The sequence below is a fragment of the Bos indicus x Bos taurus genome, chromosome 13 (genome assembly GCF_003369695.1).
Source record: "Bos indicus x Bos taurus breed Angus x Brahman F1 hybrid chromosome 13, Bos_hybrid_MaternalHap_v2.0, whole genome shotgun sequence".
Classification (NCBI taxonomy): domain Eukaryota; kingdom Metazoa; phylum Chordata; class Mammalia; order Artiodactyla; family Bovidae; genus Bos; species Bos indicus x Bos taurus.
This window is the reverse complement of record NC_040088.1, coordinates 77,027,934-77,041,066: the sequence shown is the minus strand read 5'-3', so window position 1 is coordinate 77,041,066 and position 13,133 is coordinate 77,027,934.

Genomic DNA, 13,133 nt, shown 5'->3' with positions numbered 1-13,133 from the left:
TGGAGAACTTTGGGGTCTCTCTTTAAGAGCAAGATAAAGGTTGCAAGTTTCTAGACTATAGGATCTGGGCTTGAGTTAGGTGGTCTAGAGGAAAGTTCAAGGAATTGAAGCTGTGCTCTGCAGTGGATGCTGTCAGGAAGTGGAGTCGATTATATGATGGGGTGACTTTAAAAACCTTATCTAAATTTTGGGAGGCTTTTCTTCTCCAGGCTCCCTTGTTGAGTTGGAGCTGGGCAGGGAGGAGCCATACTGAGACCTGTAAGCAGAGGCCAAACCTGGCCGTGGAACAGGCTGTCCCAGAGCCACTGAGGAGCCAACTCCATCTTCCTCACGGTGCTCAGCGTGGGTGGCACCTGGGTTTGCATCTCCACGACCACAACGCAAGATTTCTGGACTGCCGGGGGCACCTGCCAGTGAGGCCCTGCATTCTGTTAAAGAAGGAGCCACAACTGTCGACAGATTTTGAAAGTCTTCTGAGAAACTGTCAGCACTGCCAAGTGTTGGAGAAATCTTTTCTGCTCCTTTGATGGAGACAAATGAGCAAATCCAATCCAACAGTAGGCTATGGAGGACAGTTATCACAGGCTGCAAGGAAACTGTCAATGAAATGTGTGATTCACTGCTTATCACCTTGAACTATGGTCACTCAATGCCAGGAAGGTGCTAAATCGTGCACAGTGAGAGAACAGAATAAATAGTACGCAGCTCAAAACAGAAGCTGAAGGAGCAGCTGAGACGGTGGAGGAGGAAGACCCTGAGCTCACTTCCTCCTGTGAGCACACCAAAAATGCAGCTACTTACAATGAGAGCACTCTAAAGACGAAAAGAAAATATCTCTTACAACTAAGGTTGTAAAGAAAGAGCCACGATGATATGGGGAAGAGGGACCAAGTAGAGGGGCTTGGTCCCTCTTCCCTCAGTCGCAGGCTGTTTTACTCGCCTGGAGTATGTAGCTGCAGCAGGAAGTGTCTGCTACAGAGGAAACTCCCCCTTGGTTGGTTAAGAGGAAATTCACATATTGTGATTATTCATGTCAACTCTGGCCAATAAATTTAAACTGGTTTGCTGGGTTTCCAAAGAAGAAATGGTGTCATCCACAATATCTGCTAGGGTTGGAAATAAGTCTTGAACTCAATGCAATTTTTTCAGTTGCATTATCCCTACCATGGGGGTCACTATTCCCAGTGTATGTGTGAAGGGGTCTGTTTTCCCTCTTGGAATTCTCTCAAGTAAACTCTGTTTGCCTCTTTCTGCAGGTTTCTGGATATTATTTCCTCAGGGAAACATGGTCTCCTAGAGAGATGATAGTTTCAAATATGCAAAAGTTTCTAATAATTGTCCTGAAAATGCAGGATTCATTTGAGGCAGATGATAGACACCAACCTATGCTTGTATTCGAGATCATCCTAAGAGCCAGGTAATCAGCAGAGCCTAGTGGGGTATGAACTCTACTGGGATTATTAGACATTAGTTTGCAACAGTACTGACCCAATATTTTATCCCTCAAGGAATTAAACAGTTCCTGTAAAGCAGCCTGGAGTTTATCTGACTATTGGACCAGTCTTATATCAGTCTCCACTGGGGCAGGCTTTTTTGAGAGGGGGCAATGGCGCCCCACTCCAGTACTCTTGCCTGGAAAATCCCATGGACCGAGGAGCCTGGTGGGCTGCAGTCCATGGGGTCGCTAAGAGTCAAACACGACTGAGTGACTTCACTTTCACTTTCACTTTCATGCATTGGAGAAGGAAATTGCAACCCACTCCAGTGTTCTTGCCTGGAGAATCCCAGGGACGGGGGAGCCTGGTGGGCTGCGGTCTATGGGTCGCACAGAGTTGGACACTACTGAAGCGACTTAGTAGTAGCAGTAATAATAGCTTTTAGCAGAAGCACTGTGTTGATGTAAGTCAAGGTTCAGTTCTGATAGTCTGAACTTGGATCAGTTATGTGAGAGAAACTTATGTACTAGAAATATCTGTAGGAGGAAATTTACCTTAAATTTTCGCAATAGTTATTAAATTTTTGTCCAGAAACTATTGCCTGAGAAAAATACACCAGAGTTGTTTAATTTTCCCCAAGCAGCAGAAAACCGTGGCATGGGGTGGAGGGGTCAGAAGTGACAGGTTGAAGATAATGTTAAGATGTTGTCATAGGACCAGGAATGAGTTTTTTTAGTATAGTTTTTTGTAATGTACTTATTTTCTAATTGAAGGATAATTTTTTACAGGATTTTGTTGTTTTCTGTCAAACATCAACATGAATCAGCCACGATTTGATTCCAAGGGGAAGGGAGAAAGAGGAAGGGTGCTGAAGAACAGAAATGTATTTTGTCCTGACGCCTTGGGTGAAAGCCATCTCGTGGGCTCTCTTTCTTTGATTAAAGAGAGGAAGGCAGCAGGACCATGGCTACCAGACAGGTGTTAGTCCACTGGTTTTTATTTAATACCAAGTCCTTTGTGAGGCATCCATGGGACACGTGTTACTAGGATGTGTTTCCCAGCCTCCAAAAATTGAAGAGACTCAAAGCAGACAGAGGATATCAATGTGTTTTATCATCTTCAATGTCTGAGAGAGAAAAAGAGACATGTGTCTCTACTGCTGGGTAGAGAAGGTTGAAGAATGAATGATGCAGGAGAAAAGATAAGCTCTCAAAGAGCTGGGTTTCTGTGTCCGGGTGAGCACCCTCACTCAACAATCGCTGTGTACATTTAGGGGTAAGCGGTAACCAGCACCCGGCCCTGACCTCGTGGGCGGCCTCGGGGGGCGAATCACTAAGACTTCTCCCCTGCTGCCCAAGTGCTTTGGTGCCGACACAGGAGCCGTCGTCAGCGAAGCCAGTGCGCACGCACCACGGAAAGCCCGGGTGTGCGCGTGATGCTTAGGAAAGTGCAGTCAGGGTGATGCTGCTGGTGCTGCTCCGAGGACTGTGCTTCTTGCTGATTCTCTGTTGTGCTTGGTAACTGTGCTGATTAGATTTCACAGCTGTCTTGTCTCAAATGCTGTCCCTTTAAAACTGCTGTGCTTTACAATAAAGATGGAACGCGATAAGAACCGGCTGATGAGAATTTAGACCGTCTGTATGGGATTTTATTGTTTCATCTGGAAATCCTACAGTTATTCTTCCCATTAACTGAGCATTGATGCATTCTAATAAAAAGCATACATTTTAAAATTATTCCGTGGACAAATTGTAACCAATTTTGAACATAGCAGTAAATTTAAATACATGTTTGCAGGACTCAGTTTTGTTTTTGTTGCGTCATTGTACTTTAGATGTCTTCGGCTATTTGGGTTATTTCATTTTCCTTCCTCACCTCCCCTGTAACTGTTTTTTTGAAGCACCATGTGGGATTCTAATTAAAACATTATAATCTGGTCATGTTAAAAATTGCTTGGATTTCTATTCAGATGTTACTTATATCGCCTTTAATACCAAGTCCTTTGTGAAGATTTTTTGAGAAACTTCTTATCTTCTCTTTATAAAGAGCAGACAAAACAGGAGTAACTGTGTGCTGCCAAGTCTTTTCCTCTGTGAGACATATCTATTCATTTTCCAGAGGTTGACATTTTCCTCTTACAAGCAACCTTTCTGTACTATAAGACTAATGCTGATTTGGGGAAGATTTTAGTTAAAGTTCATTTAGAACCATATTGGAAGGCATGTAATAGTTCCAAATAGATCAAAATTGTAATAAAATATAATAAATGAGCTTCAACTACTAACACATATAATATAGTACAGGCATATCCCATTTTATTGGGCTTCACAGATACTGTGGGTTTTTGTTTGTTTGTTGCAAATCAAAGGTATGTAGCAACTCTGCATTGAGCAAGTCTCTTGGTACCGTTTTCCCAACAGCATTTGCTCACTTCATGTCTCTGGATCACATTTTGATAATTCTTAAAATATTTCACACTCTTTTCATTATTATTATTGCGTTTGTTTTGGCGATCTGTTATAAGTGATCTTTGATGTAACTGTTGCAACAAGATAAAGACTTGCTCAAAGTCAATGCTAAACGATGCTTAGCATTTTTTAGGAAAAAGCATTTTTGATATGTACATTGCTTTTTAGATGTAAAGCTATTTTACACTTAATAGACTATAATTCATTTTTATATACACAGATAAACAAAAATCTGGTGTGACTCACTTTATTTCAGTGGTCTGGAATCAAACCCTTGTTATCTCCAAGGTATGCTTGTATGTAGACATAACAAGGACTAACTTCAATTCCTGTCACCTAGAATTGGCCCTATTTAGCTGGCTACTGTGAACGTGAACCTGAAGTCGCTCAGTCGTGTCAGACTCTTTGCGACCCCATGGACTATAGCCTACCAGGCTCCTCTGTCCATGGGATTTTCCAGGCAATAGTAATAGAGTGGATTGCCATTTCCTTTTCCAAGGGATCTTCCCAACCCAGGGATCGAACCCGGGTCTCCCACATCATAGACAGACGCTTCACCGTCTGAGCCACCAGGGAAGTCCCCACTCCTTGCCTCTCAGCGTCCCCTCGATGCTCTTAGCTGAGTGTCCCGCGGGGCCCAAAGCGTTTACTTTGAAAAAAAAAAAAAAACTGGCTACTGTAGAGAGTATTAAGTATGGAACTAGCCTGAGTTTTTCCTTATGACACTCTTGCCACCATTTGAAGAGTCTTCCAGGTTCATGGACTTTGACCCATTCCCATTAGTAAAAGCACATAAAATTAATGCACACATTTACTCACACTGCATTCGGGTGTGTGGGAAAAGATGGCATCTTTATTTCTCTAAAATTGACTGATTTTATCTCACAAGTGCCACCTACTGGGTTGTCCGTGTGCCTGTGACTGTGTATGGGAGTTCAGATGCACCAAAATTCTCAAGCAAACTTTTTTGTTGAAGGAAAATATATATAACAAAATATGCAAGTATCTAAGTGTTCAGCTTTGGGATTTTCCAAAAACGCACCCATGGAGTGAGCACCCAGATCAAGAAAGGGAACATTACCAGCACCCTCAAACCACCCCCTCAGGCCATTCCCTGCTATTAAACCTAGAGTGGGTGGTGGGCAGTAATTGATATAATTCAATCTGATAACCCTGATCTGTTTCAATATTTTAAACTGTTTATAAAATTGTCCTTTATGTAACATGCTCAATCTGTCACATGATATATTCCCTTTCCCCCTTTTCTGTGCTCATCAGAGAGAGCATCTAATTATGGAGGCTGTAGGGCAGAAGTGTTGTCATGATCTGAAAGCAGGAGGGTCTCAGATCTGCAGTCAGAATCCACATGGGTTCTGGGAAGGGTCGATGCTCACTCTGCTGTCCTCATCTTCTGGTATCTGGTATCACTCAGGTAGTGCATAGTTGAGCAGTGCCTGGTTACTGCTTCTGCTAACCGGGCCCCCATCAATGCGTCAGTTCTGGATGACGCTGTGAATGCCTTTTGGTATAAGGCCATGATCTTGGCCCAGACGGTTCCACGATGATGCTTCTTTCTCTACCACAGTCAGCTTCAGGCAAGATCCTTGACCTTACTCCCAGGTTTCTCTATTTCTCCTCTGAAGGGGGATGTAGGAGCTTCCAGGTCCCACCCATACCACATAGGAACTGAGGACAGCTTGGGGAGACCGAATTCAAGCTCTTTCCTAGTGCCTAAGTACACAATGCAGGAGAGATGGGTTTGATTCCTGGGTCAGAAAAATCCCCTGGAGAAGGGAATGGCAACCCACTCCAGTATTCTTGCCTGGAGAATTCCATGCACAGAGGAGCCTGGTAGGCTACAATCTATGCAGTTGCAAAGAGTTGAGCACGACTGAGCAACTAACAGGCAAGTACATTTCTCTATCTTCAACACAGTGAAGCTATATTCTCCAGGGTCATAAATGTGAACTTGGTCTTGAAAGGGCGACTAGACACACGTCTGATCACCTGTCCACCTCCTGGGCTGGGTCTTTGGTGCCTGCAGGAGCATCGTTGCCCATTTCCAGGTTGGAAGTGGCCATATGCTGCATTCTCTTAGGTCTGCAGATCCTCCGCAGTGTTTCAGGCAAGCGAGCCACCTCCCCCGCGTTCTCAGGCTGCCCTAGACCTATCCGTAGGTTTGCATTTTAAAAGCCCAGCCACATTGAAGTAAGCCAGAAAGAAAAACACCAATACAGTATACTAACGCATATATATGGAATTTAGAAAGATGGTAACAATAACCCTGTATGCGAGACAGCAAAAGAGACAGAAATGTATAGAACAGTCTTTTGGACTCTGTGGGAGATGGGGGGGGGGGATGATTTGGGAGAATGGTATTGAAACATGTATAATATCATATAAGAAACCCAGTCCAGGTTCGATGCAGGATACAGGAAGCTTGGGGCTGGTGCACTGGGATGACCCAGAAGGATGGTATGGGGAGGGAGGTGGGAGGGGGGTTCAGTATTGGGAACACGTGTACCCCGTGTTGGATTCATGTTGATGTATGGCAAAACCAATACAATATTGTAAAGTAATTAGCCTCTAATTAAAATAAATAAATTTAATTTTAAGAAAAGAAAGAAAATAATAAATAAAAATAAAAAGAATGAAAAAAAAATTTTTTTTAAATAAATAAATAAAAGCCCAGCCACAGGACTAGGAGTTAGAACCTCAGCACCTGATACGTTCCCTACTCCTCCTTCCCCTCCATCCCCTTTGCTCCCTCTCTTTAAAGCAAACGTTGAGTATGTAAAGCAATAATTCTCAGGCTTTTCTTTCTTTAATATTATATCCCACCCAGGGCCGTAACCTTCCACCGGGCTTTTCTCTCCTCCACTGTCTGTCCATTCATCCTTCTCCCAGCGGCCATGGATAGAAGAGTTAGAAAAACTCTATGATCCGAGCCTCCAGGTCCACACTGTTTATCTGTTCAGTGGGACCACCGGAGTTTTAGAAGATTCTTTCTCATGTAACAAAGCCTGAATCTCAAGACTCTGATTTAAAAACAACAGCAGCAATTATTTTATATGACAGGTCATCTTCTTTACTCTTTCCATTTCTGCTAGAACGATTCTCATCTCTCGCCATCCTCCCAAACCCTCACTTTACCCATCTGCCCAAGGAGACAAGGTACTTCAGGTAACAGGAGAGAAGGCCGTAAGTACAGAAACCTAAAATAGAAGAGCATATTCATTTATTTCAAAATGCCAATCCTAACATACAGAAATGAATTAATGAAGAATAATTTTAGCATTTCCTGTCAGTAGTACTGCACTAACACAGAATCATACATTGTAAACTCTTATTTACCAGCTTCAAAAGCATTACGACTTGAAAATAAAAAATGCATATTTATTTTTATAGAATATTGTTTATGCAATGCTTTCACATAAATTATCTCATCTTATTCTTACTCAGTGAAGTACATATTACTGCCCTTATTTGGAGGTCTAGGGAAGTAAAACTTTTTGTCATCAGCATATAGTGAGATAATCATATGAAACCATGCTTCTATATTAAAACCCATCTTTCACTTCACTTCAGGTCAGTCACTCAGTGGTGTCTGGCTTTTTGAGACCCCATGGACTGCAGAACGCCAGGCTTTCCTATCCATCACCAACTCCCAGAGCTTGCTCAAACTCATGTCCACTGAGTCAGTGATGCCATCAAAACCATCTCATCCTCTGTTGTCCTCTTCTCCTCCTGCCTTCAATCTTTCCCACCATCAGTGTCTTTTCCAGTGAGTTGGCTCTTCACATCAGGTGGCCAAAGTATTGGAGTTTCAGCTTCAGCATCTGTCCTTCCAATGAATATTCAGGACTGATCTCCTTTAGGATTGATTGGTTTGATCTCCTTGCAGTCCAAGGGACTCTCAAGAGTCTTCTCCAACGTCACAGTTCAAAAACATCAATTCTTCGGCGCTCAGCTTTCTTTATAGTCCAACTCTAACATCCATACATGACTACTGGAAAAACCATAGCCTTGACTAGACAGACCTTTGTTGGCAAAGTAATGTCTCTGCTTTTTAATATGCTGTCTAGGTTGGTCATGGCTTTCCTTCCAAGGAGCAAGCATCTTTTAATTTCATGGCTACAGTCACCATCTGCAGTGATTTTGGAGCCCAAGAAAATAAAGTCTGTCACTGTTTCTATTGTTTCCCCATCTATTTGCCAGGAAGTGATGGGACCAGATGCCTTTGTTTTCTGACTGTTGAGTTTTAAGCCAACTTTTTCACTCTCCTCTTTCACTTTCATCAAGAGGCTCTTTAGTTCTTCTTCGCTTTCTGCCATAAGGGTGGTGTCATCTGTGTATCTGAGGAAACAACGTTTCTATATTAAAACCCATCTTTCATGTAGCCCTGAAGGTAAAAGTTAAAAATAGCAATCAGGATAGACTCACTTGTTTTTGAGAAGAACTATCTTTCTGAGCCAGTTTTGTCATGAAATGTATAACAAGCGAGGGCCCATTATTTTGGGAAAAATTGAACACTGGCAAGGTAATCGTAGTGCTTCCAAATGAGGAGATAGTTGTCCCATTTAAATACGTGCTGGGCTGTGGGGTTACATGACCACAGAGCTGAGTGTGATGTGATGTGGTTTCATGCTTTGCTTCATCAGAAAAGGACTAGAGTCAGTTCTCTGGTTCTTCCATTCTGAAAGACACTAAAAATCTGTGCTTCTCCTGGGACAAAGCATATACCCTAGTATATGGCATCAGGCCAGGAGCTTTGTATGGCCAGCAGAGAAATCAAAGGGAAACAGCAATTCATGAATTCTCAGAAAACAGAATTTTAACTTTTCCCTTTGGGCATTGCGGTTCCTAGATGTTATCCAAGTGTCCGGAGAGTAGAATTCACATCCCTTCTGTAAGTTATGATTGGAGGGTCATCTTTGTCCATGCTCTTTGTCAGAAAAGTCTTGAGAGAACTACGGAGTGGGAAAGGGGTCAAAGACCTGCAAGAGGGGACTGAGCCTGCAGCTTGAGGTGTGAGGGGCACAGTTGGGCTTGAGAAACTTTCTAGCGCTCCTCTGGGGTCTCAGAAACAACTGTCAGGACCCACGGGGCTGCTGGGGAAGGAGTGGAGGGTTAGGGTGGGGCTCAGAGCAAGGACAAGTGAACAATAAAGGAAGACCTCCTCCCATATATTGGAAATTAATTGGGTGCAGAACTAGTCATTTTTGTGTTTAGTTACTAAGTCATGTCCGACACACTACGACCCCATGGTCTGTAGCCGGCCAGGCTCCTCTGTCCATGGGATTTCCCAGGCAAGAACACTGGAGTGGGTTGCCTTTTCCTTCTCCAGGGGATCTTCCTAATCCAAGGATCCAACCTGAGGGTCCTCCATTTGCAGGCAGATTCTTTACCACTGAGCCGCCAGGGAAGCCCAGAATTAGTCATATTTGGAGGTAATTAACCTGTGTGGGGCTTCCTAGGTGGCTCAGTTGTAAAGCAAATGCCTGCTAATGCAGGACTGCAAAGAGACTCGGCTTTGATACTGAGTCGGGAAGATCTCCGGGAGGAGAAAACGGCAGCCCACTTCAGTATTCTTGCCTGGACAGTTCCATGGACAGAAGAGTTTGGTGAGCTATAGCCATGAGATGCAAAAGGTCAGACAAAACTAAGCACGCTTGCACTTACCCTGTGCCATTTGGATTAGCCAAAAACATAAATATTATCTTTCTCATATATACCCTTCAAATTCAATTAAGGAATATCGCCACGCCATCCGAAAAAAAAAAAAAATAGCTGATTTTGTTTTCTTTCTATTCTCAGGCCACCTCTGCTCGCACCCATTCGCCAGTCCACAGGAGTCATTTGCTAGTGACGCGGCTATTTCATGGTCAACCACAAGATGTCAGCGCAAGCTCAGTCCTCTCATCATTTCCCAGGCCCGCAGAATGAAACTTGTTTTCTTTCTGTCCGGGAGGAACTTAGAGATTTCAAGACACTCGGGGTCAGGTCCAACGACCGCAAAGACCACTGGGTGGTCTTCATGGGTAAGACCCTCGGCCTCGCGATCCCGAGCAGACGGAGCGTCTCTGGATCGCCGGCACCAAGCACACCGCCGTCCTTTCCTTGATCTCTGCGCACTTCAAAGGGCCTGCGCCTCCTGGTGTGCAGCCTCGGGAGGAGCCGCCCTTCCTCCCCACCGCCCGGGGAGCGCGGAGTTCCCGGGCCGAGCGAGCGCATCCGCAGAGCCCCTGCCCTGACCCGCAGGGAGGACGCGCTGTACCTGCCTCCCAGCAGGAGCTCGGAGACAACCCCAGGGCGCGTTCGGGGTCTCTGAGATGCAGAGACGGATGAAAACAGCTTTTCCTCTTGTAGCCTGCCCTCGCCTGTTAAAAGAACCTGCCCTGTGGTGCGGAATGCCTGTGGGAGCTCCTAGAATCACGTTTTTGCCACACATCAGAGAAGGCAGAAAGGAGCGGGGTGGGGGGGGCGCCCTGTGAATTTTGTAAGGGTGGAAATAACCGCTTCCAGACACGTCCAATCATGCACGGGCTTTCGGCTCTTTCCTGGGCCAGCCTGGCGCTGGTGGTCATCGGTAATGACCCGTGGAGGACACACGATGCGTATGGAGCAGTGAGACCCACCCCCAGGGCACGACAGACTCCCCCAGACTCCCAAAGGCCGCTTTAATCAAGGGTGTTGGGGAGGCCGGTAGTTGGCAGATTCTGCTTCACCGGATGAAAATCTGAACCAAAACAAACAAGGAAAAAGAGCTACCAAAAAGTCACATGAGAATGCACCCTCTTCTCAGTAAATCATTTAGAAGTGCAAACACTGTGTTTTACCTTTGAAAAGTTCTGTGTAGTTATAGCGACTACTTGAAGGGTGACTTGTGAAGTTTTAATCATTTGGAATGCCTTTTTTTGTCCAATCACTAAATCTCAACATAATGGGGTAAAAAGAAGAAAAGGCTTTTCTCTACTTCCCACAGTATTGTTTTCCTTGGCGCTCTGCAGGATTTCCTTGTCTAGTCCCTCAGGTGCATATTCAGCAGAGTCCGTGATATTATAGTCACTTTCAATTTCAAGGTTATATTCATTTAAACTTTTAATCTAAATGTCCATTATATGATATGTGCTCAAATACTCAGTCGTGTCCAACTTTTTGCAACCCTATGAACTATATAGCCCACCAGGCTCTGTCTGTGGGATTTTCCAACCAAGAATACTGGAGAGGGCTGTCATTACCTGCCAATTCAGGAGACATGGGTTCCATCCCTAAGTTGGAGGAGGAAATGGCAACCCACTCCAGTATTCTTGCCTGAGAAATCCCATGGACAGAAGAGCCTGGTGGGTTACAGTCCATGGGGTTCTCAAAAGAGTCAAACACGACTTAGTGACTAAACAACTCTCTCTCTGTCTATGTATATGTATGTATGTATGTATGCATATATATATATATATATATCTCCTCTCTCCTGTTCTCCAAGCAAAGGCCCCCATTTCAGAACTGATGAGACAGTGATCCTCTCTTTTACTCCAGCAATTTGGAGCTGATAATGGGAAGACATTGTTGACCTCTGAGATCGCTCCTGATCCTTTTCTGGCCTTGGGCTCTTCTGGTGTTGGGTGAGGAAGAAAGGTTCAGGGAAAATAGTAAAAGCCTTTTTTCCTGGGTGAGTTTGCCATTTTTTTCTCTGGTGGCTGCTGCTTCCGAGCTCCCACAGACTGGCCACCAAACCCTCCAAGTGAAAGACACTTTCAAACACTGGCCCTCCCCAGATTTGATGCACAAAATCTTTCAAAGGTCTTACTAGGGTCTCCCTGCAACACAGTTTGCTGATGTGTAACTCCAGCCCCTTTCCAGTTTCCTTTATATTCCTTTCCTGGTGGAGACTCCCATACCCTAGTTCTTGGTAAGCAGGCTTTGCTTTTAAGCAACCGTCTCCAGTGAAGAATTGATGTATCTGCATGCTTAGTGGTTCAGTCATACCCAACTCTTTGCAAACCCCTGACTGTAGCCCACCAGGCTCCTCTATCCATGGAATTTTCTAGGCAAGAATACTGGAGTGGGTTGCCATTTCCTCTTCCAGGGGATCTTCCCAACCCGGGGATTGAACCCGAGTTTCCTGCATCTCCTGCACTGACAGGAGAATTCTTTACCACTGTGCCACTTGGGAAGATAAAATGACACAAAACTGGCTCTTTTCTGTGATGCCACTGTAGCCAGCTCTGCATTCCAACTGTGAGTGTGCAGAGATCTCCGCCATTGGTCCCTGCTCTCTGCCCTGGCCCTTGTCTTTTCTCTCCATCTTCAACTGGGCTTGGGAAGGTGGGTGAGCTTACAGGCCTGGGGAGACGTCCATCTGGGGAAGAGATCCAGCTTTCCCCCTTTGCAGGCACCCCCATCTTTATGAGTGATTTTGTTAGAAATGTCATCATTTGGTTTTAAAGATGAAAACACGTCACTATTATGAACACCTGTTTCCCCAGGCTGATACCCACACTTCTTATGAATCCCCCTGCTTCTCCCAGTGCTTCTATGTTTGGCTGACTTTGATGAATAATAAAGATGATGCATCTCACTGTGTGAGGCCTGGAGCTGGGCCTAGTCCCATTGGTTTTAAGAAGATGGGTGTGTAACTCACTTTGTCCTTAGGTCCGCTGTGTTAAAGAAAAGAAGACAACTCTAATATGTTTTGAGTACTTACTTTCTTTCAACTAATTATCACAGGAAGACAGTGAAGTAATATGATTCTCACTTGTTAAATGAGGAAATTTTAAGCGTTAAATATTCAGAGGTCTTACAAATAACTGAGAGAAGAAGAGAAGTGAAAGGAAAAGGAGAAAAGAAAAGATATACCATCTGAATGCAGAGTTCCAAAGAATAGCAAGGAGAAATAAAAAAGAGAAAGACTTTTTAAGTGAACAATGCAAAGAAATGGAGGAAAACAATAGAATGGGAAAGACTAGAGATCGCTTCAAGAAAATTAGACATACCAAGGGAACATTTCGTACAAAGATGGGCACAATAAAGGACAATAAAGGACAGAAGTGGCATGGACCTAACAGAAGCAGAAGATATTAAGAAGAGGTGGCACAAATACACAGAACTATACAAAACAGATCTTCATAACCCAGATAACCACGATGGTGTGTTCACTCACCTAGAGACAGACATACTGGAGGGTGAGGTCAAGTTGGCCTTAGGAAGCATCACTACAAACAAAGCTCGT